General features: G+C 46.4%; 1 protein-coding gene across 2 annotated transcripts in view; it reads left to right on the plus strand.

The window, feature by feature from the left end:
• Positions 1–5,445: 5,445 nt before the first annotated feature.
• PLPPR2 (phospholipid phosphatase related 2) overlaps positions 5,446–13,330 on the plus strand; it is a 98,979-nt gene continuing 91,094 nt past the window's right edge. The window contains exon 1 of one of the 2 annotated variants that reach the window (XM_069231876.1): positions 5,446–7,038. The gene's annotated coding sequence lies outside the window, so the exon portion shown is untranslated. The remainder of the gene's footprint in view (positions 7,039–13,330) is intronic. The other variant, XM_069231875.1, reaches the window with a different exon arrangement.

Here is a 13,330-nt window from a genome sequence, read left to right on the forward strand (position 1 = left end):
CTCTGACCAAAAAGTGCGATAGGCATTGGATCCTTGCTCACTCCCAAAGTACAATATAGGCCTGGCACCCTCAATCAAAAGTAAAATAGGCCTTCTGCCATCATCTGTCTGCAAAAGTATAATCGAGAACTGGTTCCCCACCCAAAAAAACACAATAGGCCTTGCACACTTTTCTACTTCCAATGATCCTGGTTTGTTGGACTCTGGCCTTACACCTGCCAAAAGGCCAAATGTCAACAGAACAAGTGGATTATCTAAGTACGTTTACTCTCGGCCCAGCTCTGTTTTCAACCTTATTTTGGAAATTGGTTCAAACAATGCAAAGTTCGATAGACGAAACGTTGCAGGATTTAGAGTTTACTTTGCCTGCTAAAGGACAGCACAGCAGTTTGGCATCACTTCTAAAGACCTGACTTTGCCACCAAGGCTGCAATAAGACCCGTTTGGGGGCCACTTGAATTACTTTTGGAGAGGTAGCAAGACTCTATCGGCTAAATCTGACCCAAGGAGAGCCCTACGATGTGTATACGAGTACACATTCAATGGCTATGCCAAAATCAGGCTTACGAAGTATTGCTGACAAAACCCCATGGATATCTACAGACTAGCCTGTTCTGAGAAAGATGTGCGTGTTTCAGTAGAATTGGGTGGTAACTTCTACAGATCTGCCGGATTTCTTCAGCACCTTGGGCTGTGTGGGGTTTGGCAGTGCCCCATGTCATGCCTTGCAGACAAGATTTTGTGCTTAGTGCAGACCTTCTGAAGAAAGCTTGCAGTAAAATCAACAGGCTCGAAATGCACAGCCATGCCACCACAGCCATGCCATGCCATGCACAGCCATGCCACCATGGCATGAGTTGAATTGGGAAATGGGCAGGTTTGGAGACTTACAATACACAGCCACAGATGCACGTTGCCCAGGATGATGATCAACTCTAAAGGATACTTAACATGTTTTGGCCTCTTAGCCACAGAATGGGCTGCATCAGGAGACAACATGTTGGAAGACAAAAGCAAAAGATGAACAGGTGCAGCTGTACCTTGAGACTTGTTTGCATCAGTGATCGAACACTGTGTGTTTTTAAGGGCACAAAGCAGTTGATGTGGTAAGGTACCATTATTGTATTACCGGCTACAGTTTAAGTGTATTTTTGGCAAGAGTGCTCAATCAATCGAATAAATGCACTGCCTCCTGGCTTATATTAAAAAATAATAATTTGACTCTGCACCACCTTGGTTTGTTTCCCATTGTTTGAGGTGTGTGGGGGACATTGGATTAAATGATATGCTATGAGAAGCAATATTTCTCCTGAAATTTCCAAGACACCAGTTTCGCTCACTTCGATTTTTTCCTTGCGTGTCCCTCGTCCCCCACAGCAGATAATGTTCTTGTTCTTTCTGAGCGGCTCATGCGCTCCCTGTTTTGCACCTATCGTCCCTCCTTCCCCTTAAACCAGTGATTCTCAAACTGTGGGTCTTGCAAACTGATTTTTGGTAGGTAGGGAAAGTTCAAGCAATAAATAAAGATGCCTTTAAATTCTGTTTATCCTGTGGCATGTGCATAGCTTCAACAGAGGTCAGAAGTCAGACTACTTTTCTGAAAATGTGCTGCTTATTTTAACATGGGTTTGATATTTTGTTTTCATACTCTGGGGGTTATTCTAACTTTGGAGGAGTGTTAATCCGTCCCAAAAGTGACGGTAAAGTGACGGATATACCACCAGCCGTATTACGAGTTCCATAGGATATAATGGACTCGTAATACGGCTGGTGGTAAATCCGTCACTTTTCCGTCACTTTTGGGACGGATTAACACCTCCTCCAAAGTTAGAATAACCCCCTCTGACTGCAAAGTGACAGAAATGTTTAAAGTGAATTATGTGACAATCTTAGGATGCCGTTTTTGCAACACAAAACAAAATGAAAATACCTGTAAATTAATTGTAAGAATTCAGCAGTTAGGAAAGGAAAAATGAAGTACTTTTTCTTAATTCTGAAGTGTGCTGGAAACTGAGATTTTAAAGGGATCAAAATAAGCTACTTTAATTGGTTATGCACAAATGGTGAATGATAGCAGAAACCCACTTCCAAACATTATTTTTTGAGTGCTGCATGCTATATAGTTCTATGAGTAAAACTGTGTCAGTGCACAGTTAGTGGCCATTTCAGTTGAAAATGCGTTGTCTGCAAATGATAGTGCACTACCATTCAAAGCTTCAATTAGATTAAAAAATCACCCCTCCTCATGCCCTTTAAATATAGTCGAGAGGCGAAAGCTTGACTCTAAAAAGTGGGTTGTGCCTCTAAAATGTTAGGTAAACACCACCTTAGACGCTTTTGCTCTCCCCCTCAACACACACGTCTGTGAACCCTCGGGGCAGGACTCCAGCCTCAGAGCGGGTCCTGGGATGGAAATCACAGGAATGGTTATCGGTTATATTCACACTCAGGAGCTCTCAGGGCCAGACTCTTAGCATCAGGGGCCGTGATCTACACCCCCTCCCACGCCGCCCCGTGGATCTGAGTTATAATATCTAATATCAGGATTTGCTCTCCACACCCAGAAGGTCTCAGGCTCTGGCCCTCTAACTCGGGGTGTACACTGTTTCATCAGAGCTCTCAGAGTCTGTATTGCTGACTCTTCAATATTTCAAAGTTATTGTGTTTTGTGTCACAGTAGTATTCCTGTGTTTGGGTCTTTCAGATAGCTTAGCGGGCCGACCCCAGGATTTCTATATAACCGTTCGCGTGTTCTGATCTCAGAAAGAGAACACATGGGTTAATGTGCATGCTGACGAGAACTGTGTGTAACCTTCAAGCCACAAGTGCAAGTCCTAGCAAGATAGCTCGACGGGTTGTGAACTAGCTGCAAACATCTATCAATATATTTCAGGCCATTTGTTTACATTTTTGGTAAACAGGTTGTTATCTTAATACACCAATAGTGAGAACGTTAGAGGTAACCGTCGCCAACAGCACAGCAGCCATGAATGTCAGTTCACCAAAATGCCAGGGGTAGCGGAAGTGACCTCACACGCCCTTTGAACGTCACTTTCACTCACACACAGGCTTACACACACACTCACATTTACACATACAGACACTCTCTCACACTATTGTCTGCAAGTATGCCCACAGCATACATTTAAAAGCGTTTTCTTATTTACCTGAACGGTCAGGTAAAGTTATGTTCCAGCTAATGGTACTCCGTTTTTATTATACTAATAGCAAATAACGTAATATTATTCACTGTTAGTGTAATAAGAAAAATGTCAGAAAATAAAGAGAGTGGAACCCCAAACGATGTCCAAGTTAAGGGTCGCAGTTGCGACCCCTGGGCAACCCGTGAATGACGCCCACGACAGTAGCCCTCCAGGTTGTTGGCATATCTCTGCAGTATGTGCGGAACCCACTAAGCTACAGTACCAGGGTGATAGCCGGAGACCTGGAAAGTCATCGCATATCTCTGCAGCAGGCATGCAGCTCACTGGGATATCTCATGGTGCCACCCTGGAGGTTTAAAAGCATATATAACGTGGCATATTACTGGAGCGCATCAGTGGCAAACGAGCTCTCTTGCTGATGGAAGAGCTGTCGCGAGGAAACCTCTTATGACATTTACCAATTCACTTCCACCTCATTTAGAGATTTTCTGCTCTACTTCATGGGAAGCTTTGAGACTCCCCTCTCTGTTCATTTTCCCGCCCATAGCCTGGGTGCAGGAGGATGCAGTGTTTATCTTTGAGGACAAAGCAGTAAAACATATCACATGAACACAGCAAGTACCGCACATGTCAATACCAAGCAGACAGCGTGGATTCGAATATGTGATGTTCACATATAAAACAGAGAGATCTCTGCAGTAGATGCATTAACCATCAGAGCACGAAAATCAGCACCCAGACAACAGAACACCCTGAAAAATCACGATTCTGAACCAAACAACAAGCTGGTATGATAACTACTAGTACAAATCAACATAAACCTTCATGATAAAACCACCATGACAGACAACACAATAACTGCAAGCCAAGGCAAAAAATCTAAATGAAAAACCAAAACATCACCTGATAAACTACTAATACAAACCAGCATACGCTTTTGTGCTAAACCACCACGACTAACACAATAAAATACTGCAAATCAACACAAAAATCACAATGACAAACCAAAACATAACCTGATAAACTCCCACTACAAACCACCTTCGTGATAAAACACCATGACAAACTGACAGAATAAAATACTCCGAACCAACACAAAAAAATCACAATGACAAACAAAAACATAACCTGATAAATTCCCACTACAAACCAGCATAAACCTTCGTGATTAACCACCATGACAAACTGACAGAATAAAATACCGTGAAACAACACACAAAAAATCACAATGACAAACCAAAACATACTAATCTGATGAGCTCCCATAAGAAACCAACATAAGCCACCACTACAAGCCACCAGGATAAATGGACATGACAAACCAGCACAAGGAATCACCAATAAAAACAAGCATGATAAACTACTGTAACAAAGCGACACAACAAGCAACATATCTAAAAGAGGTGACAAACAGATGGAACAGACCAACTTGACAAAGTTTCTCATCAAAATAACATCACAAACTGAAGTGAAAATGTGCCAGAATAAATTACAACAAAACGTTATACAAAATAATGTGGTAAGAATATAGTGATGCACAAACTGCCACTTGACAATTAAAGTGACCGGTCCAAACCCTTCAACACAGCACTATGAGACTCAGCCACATCAAACTGCCACAAGGAAAACACAATACAGTATCACAAATCACCACTGAAAACTGACATCAAGTCACAACAAAGTACCACAACAATCTATGTCAAGAAACCCACATCTCAAATAGACACAACAACCACCACGGCGAACCAAAACAATGAAAAAATGCTACAAATTGGCATCACAAATCGACAAGCCCATGAGTCAATTTCACCCTACACAAATGCGACAGATCTAAGGAACCTAAATCACGGCATCCACATGAAGCTACAACCAGATGCCACAAACTAATATAAAGAATTTATACGTCAAACCAACAAGAAAAAGGCTAGAACAAATCGATATGCTGAACCGGCATGATATAATGACAAACCGACACCACGAACCTGCACGATAAAGCAACCTATGACATGGGCCAACATAACAAATCGATACGATAAAATGACATGACAAAACAAAACAAGAAAAGCACGCAACAAATGTACATAAAATGCCAAGACAGAGAGCCATCGTGGCACTGCCACAAAGTCCAGCATGGGCTACCCTGGTGCCTCTAGTTTATCAGCCTTCCTTTGTGATGTGGTACTGGGGATCCTAACACGCCCCCTTTTCATCATAATTTCCGAGACGCGTTCAGTAATTGCTTTTAGAACTGCGGTTTGCAGGGTCTGCATGTATGATCAATATATTATTATTATTATGTTTAATGCTGTAGCTCACTGGCGGCGCCGTTTGGATCCCTGGTCCCCGCTCCTGTGATCTGCCTAGGGTGGCACGGGGTAGTCCATTCGCAGGGGTGCCCACAGCCCCTCCCTGCCCAGGAACGCGCCCACCGGTGCTTGTTCCAGGGCAGCGCTGCACCTGCCTCCTGGGATGCTAGGACAGGACCGGCATCTTAATGAGCCTGGCCGCCGCTCCTGTCAGTGTGGTCCCCCACCCTCCTCCCGTCCCCGCCTCCTCTTCCTCATCCCTGCCTCAGGCTTCCCTTTATGCTGAGCCAGGCTGGGGTTCGCGGCCCAGCGAGGTGTGAGTGTGGTGATTTGGAGCTGTGGGGCCGGTGGCACACCGAGGACTCGAACCCCCGGCACGTAGCCAAAACGGACGCGTCGGCGCCCTACTTCTACAAGGGCACCCCACCCCCTGACAACAGAGGAGACTGGTTGTGGGGCGCAGGCACATTGCGGGTATAGGCAGGTTGGGTCGTGGTTCGTAACGACCCTCCGGCGCCCATAAAAGGGTGCTGAGCTGGGGGGCACTGAGCCGTGGAAGGCTCACCGGCCACCCATGCATCACTGGCGGACTGGATGAGAAGTGACAGTTGGTATCTGGACCCTTTGGCGCCGCACCCCACGCGGATGGCCTTGGTCATGACCAGGAGGCTCGGGGGTCTTGACAGGGCTTGGTAGGGGCCCGCTAGCGCGCTTCTCACAAGCGCGAGACTGAGAAATTGGACTCTGGCACTGAACACATCCCTGGGAGCCGGATGGTCCAGGCGAGAGCCGAGGAGGTTTCTTCTAACAGTGGTCACCTCAAAGACCCTTAAGTGCTGCACTTCAGAAGGGCAAGTTGGGAGGAGCACCTCTGTAAGCGATGTTCACCACAGGGCTTAGCAAGAATAGTTTCGGATAGATCGATGAACCTGGAGAAAGAAAGGGGGCTCCGTGAATGGACTCAGTCAGGGCAGATTGGGGAAAAATACGCCTCCGCATTTCACTCAGCAAGGACGCTTGAGCTGAGGCCCTCAGCCACTGCAAGTACCCCATTCGACCCATGCTATTCTGCTCGGCTGGGGTGACCCTCTAAAAAACGCACTACATGGCCGAGCTCAGCAAGATGTGCTGGGGTCTCCCCGTTGCCACAAGAACAGTCACGTGCTCTACTTGACAGTGTGGTGGTCGTTTCCTTAACAAAGGCCCTCAGGCAGCACATAATCAACAAAGACGGGTTTGGTGGGGGCACCGTGTACTACACCGACCCTCCGGTGCCATACTCAACGAGAACTGATTGGATGGGGGCATTCTGTTGCCATAACAACCACCCGGCGCTATGCTCCACGGCGGCTAGTTGGGTTAAGGCAATCACTCAAGGCACGCGCCCTATGGCAACGGACCCCATGGAAGCAGCTTGGTTTGGAGGGTCTTCGCTGCCGTAAGGACCCTACAGCAAGGACGGCGGGGGCTGGGCTGCACCTCATACCCACAAGGGCTCTCCGGCGCAACGACGCTGTAGCGCCGGCGTCGTAAGACACAGAAGGCTGGACCCTTCCACAACAAAGCAGGTGAGATGTATATTTATGTGTACACGCGCCATGCTTCTTGCAAGGGCCTCGCCCAATTAGCTCCTTCATGCCTTCCCTTTATGTCTTCCCTTGTCAATATTAGGCGAAACAGTGAACATACCGCACTGGCTGGGGGTGTAGGTACAATTGGTGCAGCAGGTGCAGTAGCACCGGGGCACAGAGCTCAGAGGGGCCCACACTACCCTGATAACTGCTGTATTTACTACCCAAATAGCAGTCAAAGTGGCCATTTTCCTTGCTTGCACTAGGGCCCGTACCTTCCGTGCTACGGTACCGCCCTCTGGGGCAGGCTGCTGGCACTCCCCACTGCCCACCAGTAACTGGTAATCAGTGGCCGCGCTGCAGGGTGCTGTTCGCTTCCATGGCCTTTCCTGACCTTGCCCCAGCGCATTGCCCTAAAGTGCACTTCACCCAGCTGGTCTTCAAGATTGAGGTGCGCTGGAGGAGCTGTTCAGGGGCCACTGTACTGGGGCAGCGTGGATGCTGCAGGACTGAGGTGCTCTCACAGACGTGCATGTAGCTTCTGTCAAAGAAACGGTGCAGCGGGTCAGGACTGAGGTACTTTGCCTAAGCGGTGCTTGTTCTTCAGAATAGGAATATCAGGGGGCGCTGTAGGTCTGAACAGAGGTTTTTCTCTAAGAGTCTTGTGTGAGGCCCAGTACTGGAGTAGCAAGAGGCAAAGCTATGTTGGTCCCCCAGTACTGAAAGTACTGAAAGGAACGGGCGGCAATGTAGGTGATATCAGTGGATAATCGGGGGAGCTGAAAATTCCCGGCGGAATGTAAGTGCATCTTCACAATAGGACAGAGGGGAAGGGGCGCAAGTCAGCATTGACATGCACTGACAGAGCAGTGTGGGAGCCACTGTAGTGGAATATCAGTGGGTGCTGGGGCCAAGGATTGAGGTGAATTAGCAGAGCTGTGCTTTTTCCTAGGTACTGAATCAGTGGGGGTGGTGCAGGCCAGGACTGAGGTGCACTAGATATCCATGTCTAGATATCCATGGACCACGTGATGATATGTCTGGGCACCATGACAAGGCATAGCTCAGCTCCTCTAAAACTATATTGCTTGGCCCCAGCGATGAAATTTCTGTTTGGACAGGACTGGCTCATGCCAGGTCTAGGCACTTTCTTCACATATTACTGGGCCCGTGCCAAAACAAGGCTCTCAATTTACCAAGATATTCTAGTGCACTGTGTCACGACTTGGCTAGACACACTACCAAGATATGGCTAGGTATCCTGTCTCGGCTGGGTGTCATTTTAAGGCATGGCCCTGCAGGGTATGATTGGGCTCTTTCCAGGATATGTCTGGGTCTTCATCAGGACATGGCTGGGTCTCTACTACAATAAGGCAATGGACCCAGGTCTCTCTCGGGATCTGGGCCTCTCTCAGGTTATTCCTGGGTACCCTGTAAAAGTATGGCATTGCCGATGTCTTTATGTAGCTAAGCATTGTCAGTATATGACTGTGCATCCTGTCTAGCTATAGCTGATCTCTGTAAAAATATGACTAGGACCCATCCGAGGTTATGTCTGGGTACTCGCCACAAGATGGCTGTTAACACAAGTTAAAGGGCAATCTGCTACTGACTCGAGCCTGCCAGATTATCGGAGGGTGATATCTGGATATGGCCCAGCCTGTTCCTGAGCTCTCTGCCAAGATATGGCCATGTCATAAAGAGGAGGCCCATCGAGCACACAAGGTGACTGAAAGCAAATAGCAAATCAATGAACTCGGCCTGGGACCATAAGTCAGTTTGTGCTTTAAGGAACAACCCAGGCTGTATTTTTACAGAAAAACGAAAATCCATACTATACGAAATTGCAGGCATGAAAAAACACACCTCATTAGCATTCATTAAAACTTAATAACACCAAGCACAACATAATTAAATGATTACAACCACGTACATGACTTTCATCCCCACACATGGTCAGCTAGACAATAGTCTTCCTGACCATCATCATCCGTTACCAGTTCAGCAGCTGATGATCCTACCCCTTCTCCACTGTCTTAAATTTGGTCAGCTTCTAAACATTAGAAGCAGGACCCGTTCACATGTGGGCCGAGTGAACCATATCAAAGCGGTCCTTTATCGAACCATCCTTCCACCCCGTGGAGAGATCTGACTGGGCAATTTGGTCAAACTTGGTCCCCCGTGCAGACTGCATCTCCCTAGCAAACAGTCATATGTATGGTGCATCCGCCACTAGAGAACGATGGCAGCAGTGTCAGCCCACTTCGCCCCACAGTCCCCCATCAAATGAAAAAGGCTCCAAGGCCCTCTCGGGTTCCATAAATGAAAGGGTAAATTGAATGAAATCTGTTCATGTGATATAACAAGGAGACCAGAAGTAGCCTTGCCCATCATGTGCTCGCTCCGCCACAGGATAGCCATAGTTCACATGCCATTGGCCTCGCTGAAATGCAGGAGAGCAAATGTGAACAAAGTATGTACAAACATTTCATTCCCTTTGCTAGACAGATGCACCCCGTCACTGATAAACAACTTATCACCTTTAATGCATCCATGTGAGATGGCTCCTAAATTCTTAGTGTTCACAAACTTCAACATTTTTCTACTGAGGTGTTTAACTGATTCATTGAGGGCAACTACAAAGTCTCTCCTCACTACCCTCTCCCAGAGATCATGTGAGACAATTCTTCTACTGCTTTGGGATAAGCCTTAGACAACTAAGAGAGTTGAGCAATCAACAAATTAATTAAATCTCACCTATTGTTGCAGGCCAAATCATTACCACCCAGATGCAACGAAAAGTGGCCTAAGACCCTTTCCATGACCTCATTCACAACCTGTCTCAACCCTCCATCTGCATTTCTCCATCGCTGATCTATTGCATCTTGAAACTAGCCTCACTGGCCTGCTTGTTGAAACCATTAGCATGGTAAACATCACCAGCATGACGGACATAGCAATGGTCTAACACCAGGACCCAAATGCTACCTAAAATGAAGAAAAGACGTTGGGGAGGAAAAACCAAAGTGTAAGACTGTAGCATCATCTGATAAACACTGCCAAAATTTGATGGTCAGATCATCATATCCAGTCACACATAACACTTGTAGCAGTTGGACCCCACCCTCCCAATTCTTTGAACCTGGTCTGCATCCATCCCAGACACAAATGCCAAAGTAGCTGCCCCCTTCCAGTACAAGAGCAAGTTAGAGTTTACTGGATTAAAATCACGTCAATCAGGGCCCTGTCCATGACCCTACTGACTTGGTAGCGTGAAACGAGGAATTAATCTGCATGCAAGAACAAAGTTAAACTTTGTCAAGAGGCTGGCTTCCTCAAGTACTCTTCCTGTGCACGGACCAGGCAGCAGATAAAACCAGAGGCCCTATTGAGAACTACATGGTCCTCCTTCGCAAGCTGGTCCGTCTTTGATGAAGTGAGTGATATCACCAATGACTCCCCAGCTCAACTGACATTTGCCGCTTGCAAACAACCGTCTGTATCCTGCTTTGACCTAATTACTACTTACCCTGAATGCCCCATTAAAGGCAAGCCGGAATACTGCCTTAAAAGGGATGGTGTCAAAAGCTAATTTGCAGATCTCAACCAGCTATTTTACCAGCTGCTACAATCTGGCTAAGTCAGTGGGGCTTCTAGTATTCCTGCTTCTCACTCCAGCCCTTTCCCAACTTTTCAAGGCCTGCCTGATGTAAAAAAAAAGGGGCAAACTAATCTCTGCCCGCCTGCTACTGTTGCAATAAAAGCCAGGGCTGCAGTATGTCACCTGGCATATGCAGTTGATTTACCATCCCCTTTTAGTTTTGTCAGGAAAGTCCCTAGCAGTGTCAGTCCACAAGCCCCCTCAATGAAACCCACATATTGATGGAATGCTCTCTTATAGGCTGTTCTGGTTTTTGGGGTTAGGCTGCCCGAAACAAGGTCAGGTAGGACACTGCATCAAGATCCCAGAGATGCTTGAGAAATGAGCTGGGCTACTCTGCCGACTCCGGATGGATTCTCCTAAAATCCTGTGTCTTGAAGCCAGGTAGGGTATCAGCAGCATTGATCAATACACTGGGGAATTGTTTAACTTTAAACAACATGCTATTCCTTATAATAGCAGTAAACTTTCCTTCAGCAATCTGAACACCATTCTGCTGATTTATCAATGGCACTACAGCCATATTATGTGACCAAAACGTCACAGTCTGATCAAGGAAGCAATCAATCCAGATGCGCATGGTCACCTACATGGGAAACAACAAAAAAAACTGCAATTTTTTTTTACCAGTCTAGACTCAGACAAATTACTCGACCATCTTTATGCACTCCATTTTCTGCCCAATATCGCTCCAAAGTCAACACTTCTCTCCGCGTTGATGACACTGGAGAGGATGGCCACATGACACTCCCATTAAAACCCTCTAGAAAATGAGACTAAACGAGCAGGCCATTCTTGATATCAGCAGATAACCTGTGATGTTTGCCCATAGTCTGCACAATTAACCTGGAAAAGTGACAACCCTAGGGAAAATGCGCAGAGCAAAATTAAGCAGACTTACCAAGATCTGTAGCTGATGCAATTTTAGCTTGCTTTCCTTTAAATGACCTTAAAGGCGTCCTAATTAGCTTTTACTTTATCAATGGGCAACCTACTCAGACCTTACAGCATATCAATTGTGATACCTCGGAAGACCAATCTGTTTATTTGACCCATTGTCTTCTTTTTCGGTAAGGGTATGCCTAGGGTGAAAAGCTCCTCTGGGAAGATGTTAAGGGACAGACTGCACTGCTGGGAATCTGGTGGCCCCAGGAATAAGAAGTCATCTTGAGAGTGAAATACCAAAGCTGGCCCAGAGCTCTTTTTTGAACTTCCACTTGAGAAAAAAAGTGCAGAACTTTTTAAAATTGTTACGGAATACAGAACATTCGCAGGGCATGCATTTGTCAAAATAGTAAACCTTTTCAAACTGAGAAACCCAGGAGATGGAAATCCTGAGGATGCAGTGAGAGTGAACTTAATGCAGATTCAACATCTACGTTTGCCAGTAGTGCCCCAATTACCAGGGATCTCAACATAGTTATGGCTTAGTCAAGGGATTTGCACCATACAGAACAAAATGTCGGGTCTGTGGCCTCATTGACTGACTGACACTTGGGTGCTGCAAGATTGTGGATGACCATAAATTACCACGGCTCCTTCTTGGGCACAGCCCCCGGACGGAACAGACAAAAACAGACACAGGTTCAGTTTCAAGGGGTGCATCCATCCTACCCACTGCCAAATTCTTGTGATCCTTCCCGTCTGCTACTCCCCTGTTTGCAAACAAGTATTTAAGGATGTTCCACTCAGACCACCCCACCCTACCACCCCATGTGCAGGGATCATGAAAACACTGCAAAAACCACAGTACAATTGCTGAGCTGCCTGCGAGTCTAAATACACAGCCAAGGAAACCAAGCATGTAGATCACCCTAGAAAGGGAAATTTTTGCCTCAAAAAATCCCGCCCTTCACTGCTGTGCCTCCTTGTCTTTTTTACAACTTTTGAACTCATGCTGATCTGTGATGCTGCAGTAGGAGCAATTGTGCTTAAATTTGCATGTCCTGTTGGCCGGGTGCATGGCTTCTTGTTAAAGGTTCAGTTTGCCTCTTTCTTATCCCCTGCACATGGGGGGGAGGGGGGGGAAGGACTGATTAGCATTGGATACACTTTTTCTCAGCATTAAACATCTCAATCATGCATTGAAATCAGTCCTGGTCCCAAAACATTCTAATTAGTAACTTTTGTTTCTGCAAAATACCCTATCATACTCATACCAACAACTGTCCCCATTCTCTTCCTGAGCACAAACCGCCCAATTCTGATAACATGAAAACTGCGAGTTAAGGTCTGGGAATCGTTCCACCAGTACTGATTGCAAAAGCTTAAAGCCTTTCACCCAATTAGTGATTGTCTCCCCCACCTTAGGCTTCTGCTGCTTTTGGGATAATTCATTGGACTGCTCATTGACCTTCATCGGAACCTCTACTATCACATTAAACAGTTAAACATTTGGACACTTCCTGGTTTTCCATAACCTTCTCAAAAGGTTCCTGGGAGGTAGACTGCCAAGGGCCAAGGCATGCAGGTTAGTATAGGAACAGCTGCTCACTGCCCAATGCTGGCCTAGCCTGTACAGTTGCTACTCCCTGTTCCACTTGATGACTTTGGTTTGTAGAGGCAGACTCAGAGGATGAACCCGACCCAACCTCTGACCTTAGCACAGCGAATTATCTCTGTTACTGT

This window comes from Pleurodeles waltl, chromosome 4_2 (genome assembly GCF_031143425.1).
Source record: "Pleurodeles waltl isolate 20211129_DDA chromosome 4_2, aPleWal1.hap1.20221129, whole genome shotgun sequence".
Taxonomy (NCBI): domain Eukaryota; kingdom Metazoa; phylum Chordata; class Amphibia; order Caudata; family Salamandridae; genus Pleurodeles; species Pleurodeles waltl.